At 57.4% G+C, this 22,691-nt stretch overlaps 1 protein-coding gene and 1 long non-coding RNA gene across 6 annotated transcripts in view; both read left to right on the top strand.

The window, feature by feature from the left end:
* Positions 1-749: 749 nt before the first annotated feature.
* LOC135188473 (uncharacterized) lies at positions 750-8,689 on the top strand. Its single transcript, XR_010307716.1, has 7 exons — positions 750-838; positions 1,317-1,482; positions 2,528-2,861; positions 3,724-3,889; positions 3,995-5,409; positions 5,514-5,692; positions 5,937-8,689. It is a non-coding gene; the product is annotated as an uncharacterized LOC135188473 (long non-coding RNA).
* Positions 8,690-9,068: 379 nt separating this feature from the next.
* The window catches only part of LOC135188468 (protein disulfide-isomerase TMX3-like), a 77,002-nt gene continuing 63,379 nt past the window's right edge, over positions 9,069-22,691 (top strand). For all 5 annotated transcript variants that reach the window (XR_010307710.1, XR_010307709.1, XR_010307708.1 and 2 more), the window contains exon 1: positions 9,069-9,360. The gene's annotated coding sequence lies outside the window, so the exon portion shown is untranslated. The remainder of the gene's footprint in view (positions 9,361-22,691) is intronic.

Consider the following 22,691-nt stretch of genomic DNA (forward strand, 5'->3'; position numbering starts at 1 on the left):
AGCCCCTGCAGCCCCTGCACCTTGTCTACTGGAGTACTGTTAATTATTGTCACTTTCCCTAATGATTTTGTGTCTGCTTTTCTCTTTGTGAAGTCATTTCTGAAATAACCAGGAGAGTATTTGGCCATCCCAAACAGACTTTCAGGGCTGTGCACCAGTAATTTAGCATTTTAATGAGAAATACAAGCACTGGATTAATTTTTAAGCAATTCCTTGGCATTCAGTTGCTTCTAGGGCTGGAGAGGACAGCGCTGAGCTCGCAGGTGGTGCCAGGGTCTGGTTGACCGGTTGCTTAGGGCGGTTCCTCCCAGAGCGGAGAGAGGTGGCGGTGCTGTGGGGGCGGTGCGGTGCTGTGGGGGCGGTGCGGTGCTGTGGGGGCGGTGCGGTGCTGTGGGAGGGGGCGGTGCTGTGGGAGGGGGCGGGGCGGTGGGAGCGGGGCGGTGCTGTGGGAGCGGGGCGGTGCTGTGGGAGGGCGGTGCTGTGGGAGGGGGCGGTGCTGTGGGAGGGCGGTGCTGTGGGAGGGGGCGGTGCTGTGGGAGGGGGCGGTGCTGTGGGAGGGCGGTGCTGTGGGAGGGCGGTGCTGTGGGAGGGGGCGGTGCTGTGGGAGGGGGCGGGGCGGTGGGAGCGGGGCGGTGCTGTGGGAGGGGGCGGGGCGGAGGGAGGGCGGAGCATCGCGGGTGGAGCCGCAGGGAGCGGCAGTGGCGCTGTGCAGGCTGCAGCGGAATGGCGGCGAGCACAGAGCGGCAGGCGGGCAGGGCGTTTCGGGCCAGAGGGAAGCCTCCCGCGTTCCCCGGCAGAGCTGCGTTCTTTTTCTCTCGCAGCAGAGGAGTTTGGGCAGGTGAGTTGCTCGGCAGCGGCGCCGCATCTGAGCCGCGTTTTAGCGCAGCTGCCGTAAGTAGCCTTTGCGGCGCTGTCTGCACGTGTCCCTGTGCCAGCTGTGCTGGGCTCTCTGGGGCTGCTGTGGCCGGGGGGTTGCGCTGGTAGCTTTGCACAGGTCCCTTCCAAGCGCTACCCTCCTGGGCTCTGTGATCACACTTTCTGCTGGGTCCCTAAGATTTTGATAGCTCTTTGAATCTCAGTTTGAAGCCCTCAGTGTCTGCTGCTGAGGAAATGTAGTTTACAGTTCAAAGTTGATTTCCTAATTCTTAACTCTCTTGTGAAGAAGTGAGTTGAATTGATAGCACTTCAAATGCCATCGGTGGCTGTAACTTTTGTGTGCAAGATGGTGTTTCAGAGGATGTTAAACATGTAGTTGCTTCTTTGACAGGGCAGAACAACTCCCTGTTTCCTCTCGTTCTAACTGTAATTCTTTTCAGGTCATTGGGTGTTCCTTTGCCAATTGCAATGCAAAAGGATGGAATGGAGGCACCATCAACTTCTCTTCCCCTCTCATGGGAAAGTACTGTTCAGTGACTGTTGTTGCCATACTACAGGAGGAAATGATGTTGAGTTTTGCTGTGGATGTTGTTTTCCCACCTCTTGGTAAGTACTTTGTAGTGGGGAAGAAGGGAGACCAAAGCATTTGATCAGTCTTTCATGCCCCCTTTCCCTACCCATGCCTAATGCCTTTCAAAGAGATTTCTCTTTTGCTCTTCTCCATCTTGTCAGCCTCCCAACCTGACCCTGCAGTTTAATGGTTTTTGTAACATTTCACTGTACAGCTTTGATGGTGGAACCAAATCAGTACAGAAGATGTGCTGCTTGTCATTTCTTGGAGGACTGTGTTTGGATGTTGTTTTCCAGCTGCAAAGCAAGAACAGTATAGGGCTACGAGCACATCCTTTTCCCTGATGTGCAGCCCACGCAAACTTCGAAGGGCTCGACGGCCGATCCAGGAAGCCTGCCTCTGCCAGAGTCTCTGCAGTCTGTACAACAATGGCTCACCTTTTGTCTGGTGTAAATTCATAGACTCATGGGATTGTCAGGCTTGGAAGGGACCTCAAGGACCATCTAGTCCCAACCCTCTCTGCCATGGGCAGGAACAATTCCCACTAGATCAGGTTGCCCAGAGCCACATCCAGCCTGGCCTTAAAAATTTCCAGGGATGAGGCTTCCACCAGCTCTTCATGCAACCTGTTGCAGTGTCTCACCGCCCTTATGGTGAAGAACTTCAACTGTTTCAGGGTGCCACGTTTGCTTGCAGCACACTAATGGAAAAGCAATCTAACTTGGCAACCTCTTCAAAAAGAAAGGCAGAAGAATCTCAGAGTGTTGGTGAAATGTGGCATGCATCTGCTCCATGGCCTCACAAGCAACTCTAATTCAAGATTGCTCTGTAAATCTTAGCAACTCAGTGCATATTTAGTCTTGCAAATATGGAGCTAAGTTGTGAATTCTTGCATTGAAAGTTGTAATCCATGTTTCAGCCAACAGTCTTTGAGTACCTTTAGTTTCAGTAGAGCAGCAGTGGGAATGGAGCTGTCTGCACTGCCTGCGCCCCGCTGTTGTGTGAGCCCAGAGACCGCAGATCAGTGTAACCAGAGTAGCAGAACTAGGAGACACACTCTGGTTTTTGGTGTCCTTTCAGGCCCAGGACCTCCAGCCATGTCCTTCCTGGCATCTTCAAGAGCACCAGCAGGGCAAGGAAGGGGATTCTGCCCCTTTACTCTGCTCTAGTCAGACCCCACCTGGAGTCCTATGTGCAGTTCTGGAGCCCCCAGCACAAGAAGGACATGGAACCGTTTGACCAGTCCAGAAGAGGCCACAAAGATGCTCAGAGGGCTGCAGCAGCTATGCTATGAGGACAGGCTGAGAGAGTTGGAGTTCTGCAACCTGGAGAAGAGAAGGCTTCAAGGGGACCTTGGTGTGGCCTTCAGGATCGGAAGGGGCTACAGGAAGGCTGGGGAGGGACTATTGACAAGGTCTTGTAATGACAGGACAAGGGGTAATGGGTTTGAATTGGCAGAGGGGAGATTGAAACTGGATGTTAGGAAGCTCTTTGCAGTGAGTGTGGTGAGACACTGGCACAGGTTGCCCAGGGAGGTTGTGGATGCTCCCTCCCTGGAGGTTTTCAAGGCCAGGTGGGATGAGACCTTGAGCAACCTGTTCTAGTGGGAGGTGTCCCTGCCTCTGGCAGGAGGTTGGAACCGGATGAGCTTTGAGGTCCCTTCCAAGCTAAACCATTCTGTGATTCTATTTAAAGGCGATGTGGGGGCATCTAGAGGGGAGTTTGAGGATGACAAAGGTGGTCTGAGGGCATGTTGAACAGGTCCGGGTGTATCAAAAGGGCTTTTAGGGACATCTAAGGGCACCTGGGGACATCTGAGATTGTCTAGGGGGCATCTAAAGCGGTGGTGGGGTAGATCTAAAGTGGGTTTGGGAACATCTAAAGTAGGTCTGTGAGCATTTAAGTAGGGTCTGGGGCCATGTGAGGGGGTTTTGAGGTCATTTAAAGTGGGTCTGGAGATATGAAATGAGGTTTGGGGGGCATCAGAAGGGTTGTTGTGAGCATCTAAATTGGTCTGGTGTCCTGGATGTTACCTTGGAGCTCCTGAGTGGTCTCTCTATTTGGTGGCCACAGGGCAGCAGGTATCTGCAGGCTGGTGCCTTGCTTTGTTCCACAGCTCTCGGCCAACCAGGAAGCACAGGGGATGGGAGTTCCAGCGTGAGATGGGTTGGAGGATGAGGCTTCCTGTGAAATGCTTTGGGTTGTTGTTGGGTTTTATTGAAGATTATCTCACTCTTTCTTTTCTTGCTTTGTTTTTTATTCCTCTGCTTTTTTAGGGAGCTTAATTGCTTTGCCTGAAAGGAAGCTGCAGATCTGCATTCGGCCTCAGACACAAAGCCTGGCTGTGGAGGATGCTTTGGTACCAGAACGTGGAGCTGTTGGACACCCAAGTGGTTCAGAATCAGATTTCCTTTGGGAAATGGAGACAAAAACGTCTCTGTGGTGAGTTGCTGTGAAGTGCCAGCCCTGGGGACTGACCTCTGACCACCTTAAACTTCTCCCTTAGAGTATGTTTGGAGGAAATCAACTTAACTAACTTCTCTGTAGGCTTGGTACCTCCTGCTGTGTGGCTCTGCTGGCCCCTGCTGTTCTGCTGTGTGAAGAGGTAGATCTAGCTTGGTGTACAGGGTTAACCCTCCTGGGGGGGAGTGATCTTGAACTTGACTCCTCCCCAGGGGTGGGTCTGAACACTACCAGGTGATGGTTAGTCCGCTCCCCCTCCCTGTCTGAGATACATGAAAGCAGGAGAGATGTCCTGCTTGCAGTCTCTCTCCCTCCTTGCCTGCCAGCATCACCATTCCTGTTTTCCTGCTGCTCTTTGTCTTTCCACGTGGCCATCATCACCACGAAGTGGACAAAACCCACTGCCATCCAATCTGGTTGTACATTTACATGTTTTGTATCTTGCTTTCCCCGTCCCTATGCTTTTGTAGCTTCCCTGCCTCATACACCTTGTATTTATGTTAAACTTTTTTTTATTTAACTCCCGACTCCCAGTGGGATTATTGTTTGGCTCTGCTTACCTTCCCTCTCTCTCCATCTGTTTCCTTTCCTTTGGGAAAAGAAGGGGGAAGAGGGAAGGGCATCCTACCAATTGTTACTGGTTCTATCAACTCTGTTTGAGTCTCTGGGGAATTTAAATTAGACCCGAGGCTCTTGGGCTGGCTGTCAGGCTCCTGACCTGAGGCACAGTGTGCTGCTCTCTGCTCCGAGAGGCCACTTTTGTCACCAGAGCTTTTGGCACGCTCAGGTCGCAGAGTTTGGCTGGAGCAGATGTGGCAGGTTTGTCATATTTGGGTTTGTTTCCAAGCACTGAGGAACCTGTGGCTGGCCTCTGGGTGCCTGCCTGGGCAAGCAGCAGGGAGCTTCTCTTAGGCCTTTCAAGTCCTGGTGCTTGCAGAGGAGGAGAAGCTCAGGGGGTGAAGGAATGAAAACTGGAGGGGGTCTTCAGATGCGGGGAGTGGCCTCTGCCCTGGCGAGGCTGCTCAGCAGTGTTGCTGCAGCTGAGCACTCCCTCAGGGAACTTCTTCTTTTGGAGACATCATTGTGGCACTGTTGGTAGGTGAGTAGCAAGAAATCAAAGCTGTCTGGGCCTCATTGCTGTGGGGGCCAAAGCACTTCAGATCTTCAGCTGTGTGTGCTGCTTTCTGCTGAGGGCTGTGCTTTGGAAGAGAGGTAGCTGTGTGAGCAGCCTCTGCCACAGTGGAGTTTGTATTTGTGCAGCCATGCTTCTAGTTCTGGTTTATGAAATGATGGCAGTGGAGACAGAAACCCAACAGTGCCAGGGGAGTTCAGCATGTGCTGGGCTGTGCTTGCTGCCAAAGGCTTTTGTGTGCATCTGTGTTTGGGTGGTTTTGACGTTGTTTTACTTCTGGGGTGTATTTAATGTACCTTCCTTTCTGCTTTCCACCTGAAGAGCTGCAGAGCTGCTGCTCCTCATTTTCAGCACTCTTAGAGGACAGGTAACTGGATTTCATTGCTGTTCAAATGGCCTGCTGTAGCTGCAGGAAGCTGTGGCCTCAGAGCAGTGAGATTTGTTCCCTGTTTGTCATTTTACTCTTTATAGTTTTACACTTTGCTTTCCACTCCACTGGCCAAGCCAGCCAGATGTGCAGCAGCAGCAGGATGGGCACGAGGGCCCCAGCTGCTGCGGTGAATCCGTCAGCACGGACGCTGGTGCCGCTGCAGCCTGGCCCTGCAGCCTGGCAGGGTGATCTCCTTTGGCTTGGCTCCTGTGGGCTCCAGGTAGGGTTTGTCTGTGTCTGCCAGGAGGGAAGGGTTGAAAAGGAGATTGCTCAGTCAGAGCTCTGACCTAGTAGCTGAAGTGTCTGTCAGGTGTAGACTCGAACAGAGCAGCCGGGCAAGCCGGAAGGCTCTGATGGGAATGATGGAGCTGGCAGAAGTACTTCCCTTGTCTGCACTGAGGAGCGCTGCTCTCTGCTCCCGGCCGCCAGCAGATGCTGACAGGTGCTGTGTTCCTCCTGCACAGGCACAGGCTGGTGAGGCTGTGCCCAGCCCCTCAGGAGGGCACAGGTGATTAGAGAAGGCCGTTCCTCGTGGCTCGCTCTCCGTTTGGAGCAGGACGAAGGTACAGGCTGTTGCTCTGCAGTGTGGCAATCGTTGGTAGCTACAGCTGGTGCTGAGGTAAGATGATGCTTTGTTTCTAGAGCCAGAGAAGGTTTTTTTTGCAGGTGTTGCACAGGCTTCCTCAGCTGCTCAGTGCACCCAGCCTGAGTGCATGGCTACTGTCACAGGATCACAGGATGTAAGGGATTGGAATGGACCTCCATAGATTGCTGCATCCAACCCTCCTGCCAGAGCAGGACCTTAGAATCTAGATCAGGTGGCACAGGAACGCATCCAGATGGGTCTTGAAAGTCTCCAGAGAAGGAGACTCTACAACCTCTCTGGGCAGCCTGCTCCAGTGCTCTGTGACCCTTACAGTAAAGAAGTTCTTCCTCATGTTGAGACAGAACTTCCTGTGCTGGAGTTTATACCTGCTCCCCCTTGTCCTGTCACAGGGCACAGCTGAGAAGAGTTTGTCTCCTCCCTCTTGACCCCCAGCCCTCAGATATTTATAAACATGGATCAGATCTCCTCTAAGTCTGCTCTTCACCAGAGCCAAAAGCCCCAGGTCCCTCAGGCTCTCCTTGTAGGGCAGTGCTCCAGCTCCTTAGTCATCTCTGTAGCCCTCCCTTGGACTCTTCCAAGTAGATCCCTGTCCCTCTTGAACTGGGGAGCCCAAACCTGAACACAATATCCAAGTGAGGTCTCACCTGGGCAGAGAAGATGGGGGAGAAGAACCTCCCTAGACCTGCTGCACACACTCCTCTTAGTGCACCCCAGGATCCTCTTGGCCTTCTTGGCCACCAAGGCACATTGCTGTCCCATGCATAACTTGTTGTGCACCAGGGCTCCCAGGTCCTCCACAGGGCTGCTTTCCAGCAGATCACCTCCCAGCCTGCACCAGTGCAGTTTATTGCTCCTTCCTAGGCGCAGGACTCTGCACTTAGCCTTGTGGAACCTCATCAGGTTCTACTCTGCCCAGCTCTCGCTCTGTCCAAGCCTCGCTGCATGGCCACACAGACTCCATGTGTCTCAGCCAAGCCTCCCAGTTTGGTATCATCAGTAGACTTGCTGAGCAGACTCTGTCTGTCTGTGCCCTCATCAGTGTCATTGATGAAGATGTTGACCAGGACTGGGCCTGGCACTGGTCCCTGGGGGACTCCACTCCTCACAGCTCTCCAGCTGGACCTGGCACCACTGGTCACCACTCTTTGCACTCTATCGTGTCACCAGTTCCCAATCTTTCTCACTGTCTGCTCTTCTATCCCACACCTCCTGAGGCTGTCTCCTGTCATGGGAGACAGTATGCAAAGCCTTGCTGCAGTCAAGGTAGACTCCATCCAGTCCTCAGGCACCTCTCCTGTCTGCCACGATCTAGCAAATCTGATGGAGAGTGGCAAAGTGACAACATCAGCCCAGTTCTCTCAGCACTCTTGGGTGCATCTGGTCAGGGCCCACACACTTGTGAGTGTTCAGTTTGTGTAACTGATCCTAACGCAGCCTGCGTTGAGTTGTGCAGGGTCCTCCCTACTCCAGCTTTCCTCTCCTTCGTCTAGGGGCTGGAGCTCAGAGGGAGTTCAGTCTTGGGAGTAAAGACTGAAACAGAGAAGATGATTAGCAACTCTGCCTTTTCTTCATCCTTGGTTGTCAGGCTGCTCCTTGCTCATCCATGCAGCTCTCTTAGCACATCTGTCTGACTTTTTTATGTGGGGGAACACACCCAGCTTGGGCTTGGAGGAAGTGGCATTTAAAAACTGACCACCTCTGCCTCTGGAGCCTTAGCCCAAGGGTTGCCTTGTGGGTGAGAGTCCAATGTCTGTGCCTGAGTGGCAGGGCTCTTACTGGAACTGTGGGACAGAGTTAACACTTGTCCTTCTTTTCTCCCAGGGCCCTGATAAGGACCTGTACTGAGACAGGTTCAGAGAGCTGGTTTAGTTTATCAGAGCAACAGACAGGAGAGCTGGGGGACTGCCAGGGATAAATGCACTGCCTGCGAGGTGGTCTCAGGGCAGTCAACCCTGGGGAACATTGACACGGTCAGAGGTGCAGCCCTGTGCAGCAGCTCTGCTTGAGAAGAGGAAAGCAGCAAAAGCTCAGCCCTGTGCTGGAGGTGCAGATCTTACCCAGAAGGATGTCTCTGCCTTGGGTGGAGGGAAAGGAGCAGAGCCTGTTAGCCGTCCCAGTCTCTGCCTATCCTTCCGTGACGCCACGTGGTGGGGAGGGCAGGGTGAGAGATGCTGCAGAGGAGCAGGTGAGTGAGGGGTGGGGGCAGCCTCCCAAAAAGGGTGCTTGCAGCCCTGAGTGTTTGAAAAGCTTGGAAGTGCTTGAGGGGGGCTGGAAACAGATGAAACCCTGTTAGTAGTGGTGTGAGGTGTTCCAGCAGAGAAAAAGCTCTCGGTTTTATCCGGATATTGGAGGATTGTATGAATGTGTATGTGAAAAAGACTTTGCAGTGCCCCCCCTCATCTCCTCTCTGATATGTAAAGGTTTCTGGGATATGAAAGCAATCCCTAAGTAGAGCAACGTAGTGTTTTAAACCACAACTCTGCAACGTGGATATGTACATTACAAAGAGTGAATTTTCCTCTGCGTGTTTGTTTTCTTGTTGAAAATGTAAGTGGAGAAACTAAACGGAGCCAGGCTGAGCAGCTGCCCAGGCCCGGGGGGGGCGGAGATGCTCCTGGTTTCAGGCTGAAACGCCTGAAAATTCTCGGGGAGTGGGCAGGAGAGGAGGGAGGGAGACATTAAAAAGCGGCTCGTTGCTATGGACCTGTGCGCATGCGTCCTGTCGCGGCTCGTTGCTATAGAGTTTCGCGCCTGCGTCGTTTCTCGTCTTGTTGCTATGGAGATAGCTCCGCCTCTGACGTAATTACGTAAGCCCGCACTGGTGCGGAGGGTGCTGCAGTGCCGGCAGTTAAGCACAGGGTGGCAGCAGTGAGCACGGTCCCCAGCGAACTGCAGTGCCGACAATTAAACACAGGGTGGCAGCAGCGAGCACGGTCCCCAGCGAACTGCAGTGCCGGCAGTTAAGCACAGGGTGGCAGCAGTGAGCACAGTCCCCAGGGAGCTGCAGTGCCGGCAGTTAAGCACAGGGTGGCAGCAGCGAGCACGGTCCCCAGGGAGCTGCAGTGCCGGCAGTTAAGCACAGGGTGGCAGCAGTGAGCGCTGCGCGCATGCGTTGGGTCGCTGTGCGGGGTGCGGAGCTGGCGCATGCGTCCTGCTCTGCCGCCTCGTTACGCATGCGGGGCCGGGGCCGTGCTGAGAGGCCTGCGGGGGGAAGGCTGCGGCGGCAGCGGCGTGGAGCGGCAGCGGGGCCGGGCCGGGCCGAGGAGGGCTTTGCAGTGCCGGTGAGTGTCCGTAGCAGTGCCGCAGGGATTGTCCTTAGTGCGTGGTGAGTTTTCTGTGTCGCTCTGAGCGGGGCCCGGCGGAGCTGCTTCCCAGGCCGCTCAGCGTTGCCGCCCCTCGGGAGGGGCTGTGCGGGCCCCTGGAGTGGGTCTGGCAGCGTCCCGAGGGCTGCGGGGCGCATGGAGGCGCCTGTAAGCCTCTGGGTGTCCCCTGTGGGCTCCGATGGTCCCAGAGGAGCTGGGCAGTGTCTCTGGAGCTGTGTGGCCTCTGTGGGCGCCGCAGGATTCGGGCGGGATCTGAGTGGCTCTCGGTGAGCTCTTTAGGGGTCTCTGTGGGGTCCCCACAGTCCGTGGGCTCTGCTGTGCAGTCTCGGGGCTTGGGGAGCTGAGGATTTGGGGCTGTGCCCCTCTGGTGTTCAGTGTCCAAGCCTGGACCTGCCAGCCACTGCCCTGCCGGCACCTGCAGGTGAGCCGGGGGCGTCTGAAGGGGTTTTGGGAGCGACAAGGGGGTCTGGGGGCTATCGAAAGGCCTTTTGGGGGCATCTGAAGGGGTCTGGGGGCATCAGAATGGGGTTTGTGGGTACCCGAGGGGGCTGTGAGGCCTCTCAGTCTTCCCCTGGGGGCTCCTGGGGGTGTCTGGAGGATCCCAGAGGAGCTGGGGATGCTCTCAGTGAGGTTTGGGGCTCTCTGCAAAGCCCTCACAGTGTCTGGGCTCGTCTGTGGAGCTGTGAGGTGTCGAGTTTGGGGTGTCCCAGGGTTTGGGGAGGTCTTGCTCTGTGTTTCAGTGTCCCCTGAGGGCCTGGGACCTGCAGCCATGCCCCCTGCGGGGTGTCAGGGCAGTCTGGGGGTGTGCAGAGGCCTTTGGGGGTGACACAGAGGATCTGGGTGCTTGTGTAGGGAGTCTGAGAGCATCTGGAGGGGTTCTGGGCTCCCCAAAAAGGGTCTGTAAGCCTGTGCAGGGGTCTGTGTACATGTGAGGTGAGTGTGGGGGTATCAAAGTGGGATCTGAGGGCACCTAAAGGGTTCTGGGGTCATACAGAGGTGTCTGGGGGTCTCTGGGGGAAGCCCTTTGGTGCTCCAAGGGTACCTCTGCAGGGTCCTGAAGGAGTTGAGAGGGACCTGGCGAGGTGCTGCTTGCTGCCAGGTGCTGCTGAGGGGCTTGAGTGGCGTCTAAAGGGGCTTTGGAGGCAGCTAAAGGCCATCTGGGGGCTCCTAAAGGGGTTTTAAGGGCATCAAAGGGGATCTGGGGGCATCTAAAATGGGTCTGTGAGTATCAAGAGGTCTTTTGGGGACATGTGAAGTGGTCTGGGGGCATCTAAAGCGGTGGGGCTGGATCTAAAGTGGGTCTGGAGGCATCTAAGGGAGATCTGTGAGTGTGTAGAGGGGTTCTGGGGTCTCTAAAAAGGTCTGGGGCTGTGCTAGAGGCTTCTGGGCTCATCTGCAGTGAGCCTGGGGGCCCTCGAAAGGGTCTGGGGACAGGTAAAATGGGCCTGGGGTGATGCAGCAGGGTTCAGGGGCATCAGAAGGGGCATTGTGGGCATCTAAGTTGGCCTGGGGTCCTCTGGAGGTTGCCTCCCTCTTTCTGTCTCTGTTGTTTGTGCCTGGGTGAGAGTTCTCTGCTGTGTTTGTTCTCTCTTTTTGCAGGGAGCTGAACTGCTTTGCCCCAGCCCAGCTGCAGATCTGCACTCAGCCTCAGCCCCAAGCCCTGGCAGGGTGGGATGCTTTGGTACCAGGCCGTGGAGCTGTTTGAAATGCAATTGCTGCTTGCAGCTGGTTCAGAAATGGATTTCCTGTGGCTGTGGGGGCAGAAATGTGTCTGTGGTGAGTTGGTGCCAAGTGCCAGCCTTGCTTAAAGCCTTCTCTTAGGCCTTTCAGTGTGCTGATGGTTGCAGAGGAGAAGCTCAGGGTGTGAGGGAGTGAAAACTGAAGGGGGTGTTCAGGTGTGGGGAGAGGCCTCTGCCCTGAAGAGGCTGCTGGGCAGTGCTGCTGCAGCTAAGGTCTCCCTCGGGGAGCTGTTCCCCTCAGGGGCACTCTGGGGGCACTGTGCAGGAGGTGGCAGCCAGAAGGCAGAGCTGCCTGGGCCTCGTTGCTGTGCTGGCCAAAGCAGGTCACTTGTGCAGCTGTGCCACTTGCTGCTCAGGGCTGTGCTTGGGCAGAGAGGCAGCTGTGCCAGCAGCCTGTGCCGCAGTGCAGTTGGTGCTGGTGCAGTGGAGCCTTTGCTGCTTGGCTCTGGGCTGATGGCAGTGGAGCCCCAGAGGCAGCGGTGCCAGGGCAGCTGAGCAGGGGCTGGGCTAGGGGCCGAGGCTGTGCTGCCTGCAGAGGCTTTTGTGTGCCTGTGTCGGGGTGGATTTAACATCCTTTTACTGCTGGGATGTGCTCCTGCTGCTGCCTTTCTGCTGCCCGGCTGGGAGGGGTCCAGAGGGACTGGGAGACACCAGGAGGGGTTGGGAGGAGACTGGGAGGGCATTGGGATGGAGTGGGAAGGGATGCATGAGGGACTGGGAGGGAATGTGAGTGACTGGGAGGGGAATGGGTAGGGCTGAAGGGGGTTGGGAGGCAATGGGAGAGGACTGGAAGGGACTGGGACTGAGAGAGACTGGGATGGACTGGGGAGGGGCTGGGAGGGGAATGGGATGGAGGAGGAAAGGACAGGAATGGGAATGAAGGCAATGGGGAGGGAACTAGGAGAGGACAGGGCCAGACTGGGAGGGATTGGGATGGATTCAGTGGAAGTGGGAGAGACTGGGATTGGGAGGAGACTGGGAGGGCATTGGGATTGAGTGGGAGGAGTGGGATGGACTGGGAAGGGCCTGTGAGGGGATTTGGAGGGACTGATGGGAACTGGGAGTGGAATGGGAGGGACTGGGAAGGGACTTGGAGAGGCTGAGAGAGACTGAGGCAGACTGGGAGGTGTTTGGGAGGCAGTGAGAGGGATTCAGTGGAACTGAGAGTGACTGGGAGGGATTGGGAGGAGAGGGAGGGGTCTGGGAAGGCATCAGGGATGGCCTGAAGGGATTGGGATAGGGAAGGCCTGGGAGGTAGTGGGAGGAGACTGGGAAGGGGCTGGGAGGGGAATTGGAGGGACTGGGAGAGAGTGATAGGGGATTGGGAGTTACTGAGGGGACTGGAAGGAGACTGGGATATACTGGGAGATAGTGGAATGGACAGGGAGGGATTGTGAGGGGCTGGGTGGGACTGGAAGGGGACTGGGAAGGACTGAGAGAGACTGGGCTGGACTGAGAGGGGACTGGACTGGCAATGGGAGGGAGGGGGAAGGCATCTGGAAGGGATCAGAAGGAATTGGAAGAGACTGAGAGGGAATTTGGCATGGGAGGGTATTGGGAAAGGCTCTGGGGGGATTGCAAGAGACTGGGATGGACTGGGAAGGAGTGGGATGGGCTGGAATGGGAGTGAGAGGTGTGAGGGAGGGGAATGGGACTGGGAGGTCCTGGGATGGGACAGGAAGGGGAATGGGAGGGACTGATGGGAACAGGGAGAGGAATGGGATGGACTTGGAGGGACTGGGAAAGGACTTGGAGAGGCTGAGACTGAGCCAGACTGGGAGGGGTTTGGGAGGCACTGAGAAGAACTGGGAGGGAGTGGGAAGCCTGCAGAGGAACTGAGAGAGAATGGGAGGGGATTTGGAGGGAGTGGGAGAGAGTGATAGGGGATTGGGAGTTCCTGGAGGGGACTGGAAGGGGAATGGGATATACTGGGAGGTAGAGGAATGGACTGGGAGGGAGCTGGGTGGGACTGATGGGGACTGGGAGGAAATGGGAGGGGACTGAGATGGACTGGAAGGGATTGGGAGAGAGTGAGAGGGGATGTGGAATGAGTTTGGAGAGACTGGGAGGGACTGGAAGGGATTGGGAGAGAGTGAGAGGGGATGTGGAATGAGTTTGGAGAGACTGGGAGGGACTGGAAGGGATTGGGAGAGAGTGGGAGGAATTCAGAGAGACTGGGAGGGACTGGGGTGGAGTGGGAAGGAATAAATGAGTGACTGGGAGGGATTGGGAGAGACTGGGAGGGGATTGCGAGGGACTACTTGGAACTGGAAGAGGAATGGGATGGTCTGGGAGGGACTTGGAGAGACTGAGCCAGACTGGGAGGGGTTTGGGAGACGCTGAGAAGGACTAGGAGGGGACCAGGCTAGACTGGGGGGGGATTCAGAGGAACTGGGAGGGATTGGGAGGAGACTGGGAGGGAGTGGGATGGAGTGGGAAGGGATTGATGAGGGACTGGGAGTGATTGTGAGTGACTGGGAGAGCCATGGAGGGGAACAGGAGGGGCAGATGGGGAGTGGGATGGGATTGGGAGGGACTGGCGAGGAGTGGGAGGAGACTGAGAGGTAGTGGGAGGGAAGTGGGAAAGGATGAGGGACTGGGAGGGACTGGGAGGCAGTGGGAAGGCACTGGGAGGGGATTTGGAGGGACTGGGAGAGAGTGATGGGGATTGGGAGCTGATGGAGGGGACTGGAAGGGGACTGGGATATACTGGGAGCCAGTAGGATAGACTGGGAAGGATTGGGAGAGGACTGGGTGGGAGTGATAGAGAACTGGGAGAAAATGGGAGAGGACTAGGAGGGACTGGGAGAGACTGGGAGGGGACTGGGATGGACCTGGTAAGAACTGGATTGGGACTGGGAGAGGACTGGGAGAGGCCTGGAAGGGACTGGGAAGGACTGGGAGTGTGAAAGCACTGGGAAAGATGTGAAATGGGATTGTGAGGGACTGGGAGGGAGTGGGTGGGATTCAGAGGAACTGGGAGAGTCTGGGATGGACTGAGAGTGGGATGGGCTGGGAAGGGATCTGGGAAGGAGTGAGGGGACTGGGAGGGATTGGGAAGGGGACAGAGAGCTGTCAGGGAGGGGAATGGGACTGGGAGGTACTGGGATGGGACAGGGAGGGGAATGGGAGGGACTGCTGGGAAGTGGGAGAGGAATGAGATGGCCTGGGAGGGGATCTGGAATGGATTGTGAGACAGTGGGAGGGGACTGGGAAGGGATTGGGATAGACTGGGAGCTAGGGGGATGGACTGGGAAGGATTGGGAAGGGGCTGGGTGGGAGTGATAGAGGATTGGAAGGAAATGGGAGAGGACTGGAATGGGACTGGGAAGGGACTGGGATGGACCTGGTAAGGACTGGATTTGGACTGGGAGGTACTGGGAGAGGACTGTGGGGGAACTGGGATAGGCCTGGAAGGGACTGAGAAGGACTGGGAGGGGACTGAGAGGTGGCAGGAAGGGGACTGGGCCAGGGAGAGGATTGGGGGGAATGGGAAGGGGTTTGGAATGGATTGGGACTGGGAGGGGACTGGGCCAGAGTGGGAGGGGAGTGGAAAGGTAGTGGGAGGGTGTGCAAGGTAGTTGGAGGGCACTGGAAGGGACTAGGAGGGGATTGGGATGGACTGGGAAGGGACTGGTGAGGATTGGATTGGGACTGGGAGAAGCCTGGAAGGTACTGAGAAGAACTGGGAGGGGACTGGGATGTACTGGGAAAGGAGTGGGATGGGATTGAAAGAGACTGGGGTGGGACTGGGAGGGGGTTGTAGGGAGTGGGTGGGATTCAAAGGAACTGGGAAGGACCGGGAGGAGACTGGGAGTGGGGTGGACTGGGAATAGACCTGGGAAGGAGAGGGTGGAACTGGGAGGGGACTGTGAGGGATTGGATGGGACTGGGAAGGGGCCTGAGAGGTGGCAGGGAGGGAAGTGGGACTGGGAGGTACTGGGATGGGATAGGGAGGAGATTGTGAGGGACTCATGGGAACTTGTGGAGAAATGGGAGGGAATGGGAAAGGACTGGAAGGGGACTGGGATATACTGGGAGACTGTGGGATGGACTGGAAAGGATTGGGGGAGGGCTGGGTGGGACTGATAGGGGCTTGGGAGGGACTGGGAGAGACTGGGATGGACCTGATGACGACTGGACTGAGACTGGGAGGGACTAGGAGATGACTGTGAGGGAACTGGGAAAGATCTGGAAGGGACTGAAAAGGACAGGGAGGGGAGTGGGATGTCCTGGGAAAGGAGTGGAATTGGATTGTGAGAGACTGGGCTGGGACTGGGAGGGGGCTGAGAGAGAGTGGGTGGGACTGGGAACAACTGAGCTGAACTGGGAGGGGACTGGGAAGGGGCCTGAGAGGTGCCAGGGAGGGGAATGGGACTGGGAGGTAGTGGGATGGGGCAGGGAGGGGAATGGGAGAGACTGATGGGAAGTTAGAAAGGAATGGGCTGGGCTTGGAGGGAGTGGGAGGGGATTGGGAGGGAATGTGATGGGGTCTGGAATGGATTATGAGTGACTGGGAGGGCACTGAGCCAGAGTGGGAGGGGATTGGAAGGGATTGGGATGTACTGGGAGCTAGTGGGATGGACTGGGAAGGATTGGGTGAGGCTGGGTGGGACTGGGAGTGGATTGAGAGGAACTGGGAGAGGTTGGGAGGGACTGGAGTTGGACTGAGACTGGGAGGGGACTGAGGTGGACCTGCTAAGGACTGGATTAGGACTGGGAGGAAAATGGGAGAGGAGTGGAAGGGACAGAGAAGGACTGGGAGGGGAGTGGGATGTACTGGGAAATGTCTGGAATGGGATTATGAGAGACTGGGAAGGAGACTGAGAGGTGGCAGTGAGGAGAATGGGTCTGGGAGGGACAGGGATGGTAATGGGAGGAAGTGGTGGGAACTGGGGGAGGAATGGGATGCACTGGGCTGGAGTAGGAGGGCATTGGGAGGGAATGGGAAGGGATCTGGAATGGATTGTGAGTGACTGGAGGGGACTGGGCCAGAGTGGGAGTGGACAGGGAAGATACTGGGAGGGGAATGGGAAGGCAGTGTGAGGGTGTGAAAGGTAGTTGGGGTGGCCTGGAAGGCCCTGGGAGAGTATTGAGAGGGAGTGTGAGGGGACTGGAAGGAGACTGGGATATACTGGGAGCTAGTTGGATGGACTGGGAAGGATTGGGTGGGGCTGTGTGGGACTGATAGGGGATTGGGAGGAGATTGGAAAGGGCTGGGAGGGGAGTGGGATGTGTTGGGAAAGGACTGGAATGGGATTGTGAGAGACTGGTAGAGGATTGGGAGGGAGTGGATGGGATTCAGAGCAGCTGGGAAGGACTGGGAGGGCATTGGAATGGACTGGGAGGGAGTGGGATGGACTGGGAAGGGATCTGGTAATGAGTGGAACTGTGAGGGGATTGGGAAGGTAGTTGGAGGGGGCTGGAAGGGACTTGGAGGGGATTGAGAAGGAGTGGGAGGTGACTGGTAGGGGACTGGGATATAGTGGGAGCTGGTGGGAGGAACTGGGAATGATTGGGAGGGGGCTGGGTGGGAGTGATAGAGGACTGGGAGGGACTGGAATGGGACTGGGAAGGGACGTGGGGGGACTGGGAGAGGCCAGGAAGGGACTGAGAAGGACTGGGAGGGATTGAGAGGAACTGGGAAGGACTTAGAGGAGACTGGGAGGGCATTGGGATGGAGTGGGAAGGGGCCTGAGAGGTGTCAGGGAGGAGAGTGGCCTGGGAGGGCATTGGGAGGGAATGGGAGGGGATCTGGAATGGATTGTGAGTGTCTGGGATGGGACTGGGCCAGAGTGGGAGGGGACTGGGAAGGTAGTGGGAGGGTGTGAAAGGTAGTTGGGGTGGCCTGGAAGGCATTGTGAGGGACTGGGAGGGGACTGGGATGTACTGGGAGCTAGTGGGATGGACTGGGAAGGATTGGAAGGGGGCTGGGTGAGACTGGGAGGGGATTGGGAGGGAAGGGAAAGGGATGGGAAGGGGAGTGGGAAGGGGCTGGTAAGGACTGGATTTGGATTGGGAGAGGCCTGGAAAGGACTGAGGAGGACTGGAAGGAGACCAGGAGGGATTGGGTAGGACTGGGGTGGGATTGTGAGGGACTGGCAAGGCGTGGGAGGTGACTTGGAGGGACTGAGAAGTAGTGGGAGGGAAGTGGGAAAGGATGAGGGATGGAGTGGAGGGATTGGGAGGGACTGGGATGGCCTGGGAGGGGATGTGGAGGGCCTGGGAGAGAGGGATAGGGGCTCGGGAGTTAGTGGAGGGGACTGGAATATAGTGGGATGGAGTGGGAGAGATTTGGAATGGATCTGGAATGGGTTGTGAGTGGAATGGCAATAGAAAGGGACTAGGAGGGAGTGGGAGGGGACTGGGAGAGGACTGAAAAGGACTGGGAGGGCAGTGGGATGTACTGGGAAAGGAGTGTAATGGGATAGTGAGGGACTGGGAAGGGATTGGGAGGGAATGGGAAGGGATCTGGAATGGATTGTGAGTGACTGGGAGGGGATTGGGTCGGAGTGGGAGAGGACTGGGGACAGGGAGGGACTTGGGAGGTGACTGTAAGGGGACTGGGATGTACTGGGAGGTAGTGGGATGGACTGGGAAGGATTGGGTGAGGCCGGGTGGGACTGGGAGTGGATTGAGAGGAAATGGGAGAGGACTGGGACTGGGATGGACCCAGTAAGTACTGGATTAGGACTCGGAGGGCAGTGGGAGAGGACTGGAAGGGACAGAGAAGGACTGGGAGGGGAGTGGGATGTACTGGGAAAGGAGTGGAATTGGATTATGAGAGACTGGGATGGGACTGGGAGGGGAGTGAGAGAGAGTGGTTGGGACTGGGAAGGAGACTGAGAGGTGACAGAGAGGGGAATGGGTCTGGGAGGGTAATGGGAGGGATTGTTGGGAACTGGGAGAGGAATGGGATGCACTGGGATGGAGTAGGAGGGCATTGGGAGGAAATGGGAAGGGATCTGGAATGGATTGTGAGTGACTGGAGGGGACTGGGCCAGAGTGGGAGCAGACTGGGAGGGTAATGGGAAGGTAGTTGGAGGGGCCTGGAAGGGCCTTGGAGGGGACTGAGAGGGAGGTGACTGGAAGGAGACTGGGATATTCTGGGAGCTAGTGGGATGGACTGGGAAGGACTGGGAGGGAGCTGGGTGGGAGTGATAGAGGACTGGGAGGAAATGGGAGGGGACTGGAGTTGGACTGGGAAGGAACTGGGTGGGACTGAGAGAGACTGGGAGGGGACTGAGATGGACCTGGTAAGGACTGGATTGGGACTGGGAGAAGACTGAGAGAGAACTGGGAGAGGCCAGGAAGGGATTGGGAAGGACTTGGAGGGGAGTGGGAGGGATTGAGAGGAACTGGGAAGGACTTGGAGGAGACTGGGAGGGCATTGGGATGGAGTGGGAGTGGGATGGAGTGGGAAGGGGACTGGGAAGGAGTGAGTGGGACTGGGAGGGATTGGGTGAGACTGGGCAGGGGCCTGGGAGGTGTGAGGGAGGGGAATGGGCCTGGGAGGTCTTGGGATGGGACAGGGAGGGGAATGGGAGGGAGTGATGGAAGTGGGATGGGATTGGGAGGGACTGGCGAGGCGTGGGAGGAGACTTGGAGGGACTGAGAGGTAGTGGGAGGGAAGTGGGAAAGGATGAGGGATGGAGTGGAGGGATTGGGAGGGACTGGGATGGCCTGGGAGGGGATGTGGAGGGCCTGGGAGAGAGGGATAGGGGCTCGGGAGTTAGTGGAGGGGACTGGGATATAGTGGGATGGAGTGGGAGAGATTGGGAATGGATCTGGAATGGTTGTGAGTGAGTGGAATGGCAGTAGAAAGGGACTAGGAGGGAGTGGGAGGGGACTGGGATGGAGCTGGAAAGGACTGAAAAGGACTGGGAGGGCAGTGGGATGTAGTGGGAAAGGAGTGTGATGGGATAGTGAGGGACTGGGAGGAAATGGGAGGGGACTGGAGTTGGGCTGGGAAGGGACCAGGAGGGACCGGGAGAGACTGGGAGGTGACTGGGATGGACCTGTAAGGACTGGATTGGGACTGGGAGAGGAGTGCGAGGGAACTGGGAGAGGCCTGGAAGGGGCTGGGGAGGACTGGGAGTGGGAAGGAGTGGGATGGACTGGGGAGGGATCTATGAATGACTGAAGTGACTGGGAAGGATTGGGTGAGGCTGGGAAGGTGCCTGAGAGGTGTGAGGGAGGGGAATGGGACTGGGAGGTCCTGGAATGGGACTGGGAAGAGAATGGGAGGGATTGATGGAAGTGGGATGGGATTGGGAGAGAATGGGATGGGATCTGGAATGGTTTGTGAGTGACTGGGAGGGGACTGGGAGGCAATCAGAGAGGAGTGGGAGTGAGATGTACTGGGAAGGGAGTGGAATGAGGTTGTGAGAGACAGGGATGGGACTGGGAGGGATTTGGGAGGGAGTGGGTGGGATTCAGAGGAACTGTGGGAGACTGGGAAGGACTGGGAGGGCATTGGGATGGAGTGGCAGGGAGTGGGATGGAGTGGCAGGGAGTGGGATGGACTGGGAAGGATTAAGCGGAACTGGGGGGGGGACTGGGAGGGATTGGGTGGGACTGGGCAGGGGCCTGAGAGGTGTCAGGGAGGGGAATGGGCCTGGGAGGTGCTGGGATGGGACAGGGAGGGGAATGGGATTGACTGAGATGGAGTGGGAGGGGACTTGGAGGGAATGGGAAGGGATCTGGAATGGATTGTGGGTGACTGGGAGGGGACTTAGAAGGGACTGGGAAGGGAATGAGAAGGAATTGGGAGGGTCTGAAAGGTAGTTGGAAGGGACTGGGAGGGACAGAGAGAGACTGAAAGGAGACTGGGATGGACCTGGTAAGGACTGGATTGGGACTGGGTGAGGACTGGGTTGTACTGGGAAAGGACTGGAATGAGAGGCTTGGAAGGGGCCTGGATGGGAACTGAAAGTGATGCTAGGAAGCACTGGGACAGACTGGGAGGGATTGGGAGGTGGTCTGGGAGAGACTGGAGCAGGATTGGGCAGGGACTGGGATGGGATTAGAGAGGGGCTGGGAGAGGTCTGGGAGGGAACTGGAAGGCACTGCAGAGGAATTGGGAGGGACTGGAAAGGATTCGGAGAGGTCTGGAAGGGAACTGGGAGGGACTGGGAGGGGGCTTGATGGGACTGGGAATCTTACCTGGAGGCGCTGGGAGCAGCTCTGGGGGCACTGGGAGCCTCCTCTGTGCCCCTGCCGCCGTTTGGTCTCCCTCCCCCCTCCCTCCCTCCCTCCCTCCCTCCCGGCGCTGACAGAGCAGGAGGGCCAGAGCCATGCTCTGATTGGCCAGCGGGGCTCGGGCAGCAGCGCTCCCATTGGCTGCGCTGGGCCAGCCCCCCAGTTTGGGAACAGTGCATCCCAGTTCGGGACCAGCCCCCCCAGTTTGGGAACAGTGCATCCCAGTTCGGGACCAGCCCCCCCAGTTTGGGAACACTGCGTCCCAGTTTGGGACCAGTCCCCCCCAGTTTGGGAACAGTGCGTCCCAGTTCGGGACCAGCCCCCCAGTTTGGGAACAGTGCATCCCAGTTCGGGACCAGTCCCCCCAGTTTGGGAACAGTGCGTCCCAGTTCGGGACCAGCCCCCCCAGTTTGGGAACAGTGCATCCCAGTTCGGGACCAGTCCCCCCAGTTTGGGAACAGTGCGTCCCAGTTCGGGACCAGCCCCCCCAGTTTGGGAACAGTGCGTCCCAGTTCGGGACCAGTCCCCCCCAGTTTGGGAACAGTGCATCCCAGTTCGGGACCAGCCCCTCCCAGTTTGGGAACAGTGTGTCCCAGTTCGGGACCAGCCCCCCAGTTTGGGAACAGTGTGTCCCAGTTCGGGACCAGCCCCCCAGTTTGGGAACAGTGCATCCCAGTTCGGGACCAGCCCCTCCCAGTTTGGGAACAGTGTGTCCCAGTTCGGGACCAGCCCCCCAGTTTGGGAACAGTGCGTCCCAGTTCGGGACCAGTCCCCCCCAGTTTGGGAACAGTGCATCCCAGTTCGGGACCAGCCCCTCCCAGTTTGGGAACAGTGTGTCCCAGTTCGGGACCAGCCCCCCAGTTTGGGAACAGTGCGTCCCAGTTCGGGACCAGCCCCCCAGTTTGGGAACAGTGCGTCCCAGTTCGGGACCAGTCACCCCCAGTTTGGGAACAGTGTGCCCCAGTTCGGGACCAGTCCCCCCAGTTTGGGAACAGTGTGTCCCAGTTCGGGACCAGCCCGCCCAGTTTGGGAGCAGTGCGTCCCAGTTCGGGACCAGCCCCCCCAGTTTGGGAACAGTGCATCCCAGTTCGGGACCAGTCACCCCCAGTTTGGGAACAGTGCGTCCCAGTTCGGGACCAGCCCCTCCCAGTTTGGGAACAGTGTGTCCCAGTTTGGGACCAGCCCCTCCCAGTTTGGGAACAGTGTGTCCCAGTTTGGGACCAGCCCCCCCAGTTTGGGAACAGTGCGTCCCAGTTCGGGACCAGTCCCCCCCAGTTTTGTTCCAGTGTGCCCCAGTTTGGGACCAGACCCCCCCAGTCTGCGACCACTCCCCTGCAGTTTGGGTTGAGTGTGTCCCAGTTTGGGCCCAGTTTGCCCCAGTTGGGGTCCAGTTCCCTCCCAGTCCCTTCCATTCCCCTCCCACTTCTGTTCCAGTCCCTCCCACTCCCCATCCAGTTCTTCCCAGTCCCCTCCAGTCCCTCCCAGTCTTTGCCGGTTCCCTCCCACACCCTCCCAGTTTCCTCGCAGTTCCTGCCCAGTCCCATCCCAGTGCTTCCCAATTCCATCCAGTACCCCCAACACACCTTCATGTCCCCTCCCAGTCTGTCCCAGTCCCTACCACTTCTGTTCCAGTCCCCAGCCCTCCCCTCCCAGTCCCTCCAAATCCCTTTCCAGTACCTCCCAGTTCCCTCCCAACTCGCTCCCAGTCCCTAACAGTTCTCTCCTACTCCCTCCCAATGCCTCCCACTTCCTTCCCAGTCCCCCGCCCAGTCCCCTCCCATTTCCATCCCACAACTTCCCAGGCCCTCCAAATTCTATCCCAATCCTTCTCATTTCCCTCCCAGCCCCTCCCAGGGAGCCTGACTGGGAGGGACTGGGATGGAACTGGGTGTGACGGGCAGGGATGGGGCACAGGGTGCAGTCTGTGAGGGATTGTCAGGGACTGGGAGGTAATTGGTAGGCACTGGGAGGGAACTGGTTGTGACTGTGTGGGGATAGGGAGAGACTGGGAGGGCATTGGGACGGACTGGGAGGGAATGGGATGGAGTGGGAAGGGATCAGGGATGGAGTGGAGGGACTGGGATGGCCTGGGAGGAGACGTGGAGGGAGAGAGTGATAGGGGCATGGGAGTTAGTGGAGGGGACTGGGATATACTGGGAGATAGTGGAATGGAGTGGGAGTGGATTGGGAGGGAATGGAGAGGGATCTGGAATGGATTGTGAGTGACTGGGAGAGGACTGGAATGGCACTAGGGACTGGGAGAGACTGAGAGAGGACTTGGATGGACCTGGAAAGGACTGGATTGGGACTGGGAGGGAAATGGGAGAGGATTGGAAGGGACTGAAAAGG

Source organism: Pogoniulus pusillus, chromosome 29 (genome assembly GCF_015220805.1).
Source record: "Pogoniulus pusillus isolate bPogPus1 chromosome 29, bPogPus1.pri, whole genome shotgun sequence".
In the NCBI taxonomy this organism is placed as follows: Eukaryota; Metazoa; Chordata; class Aves; order Piciformes; family Lybiidae; genus Pogoniulus; species Pogoniulus pusillus.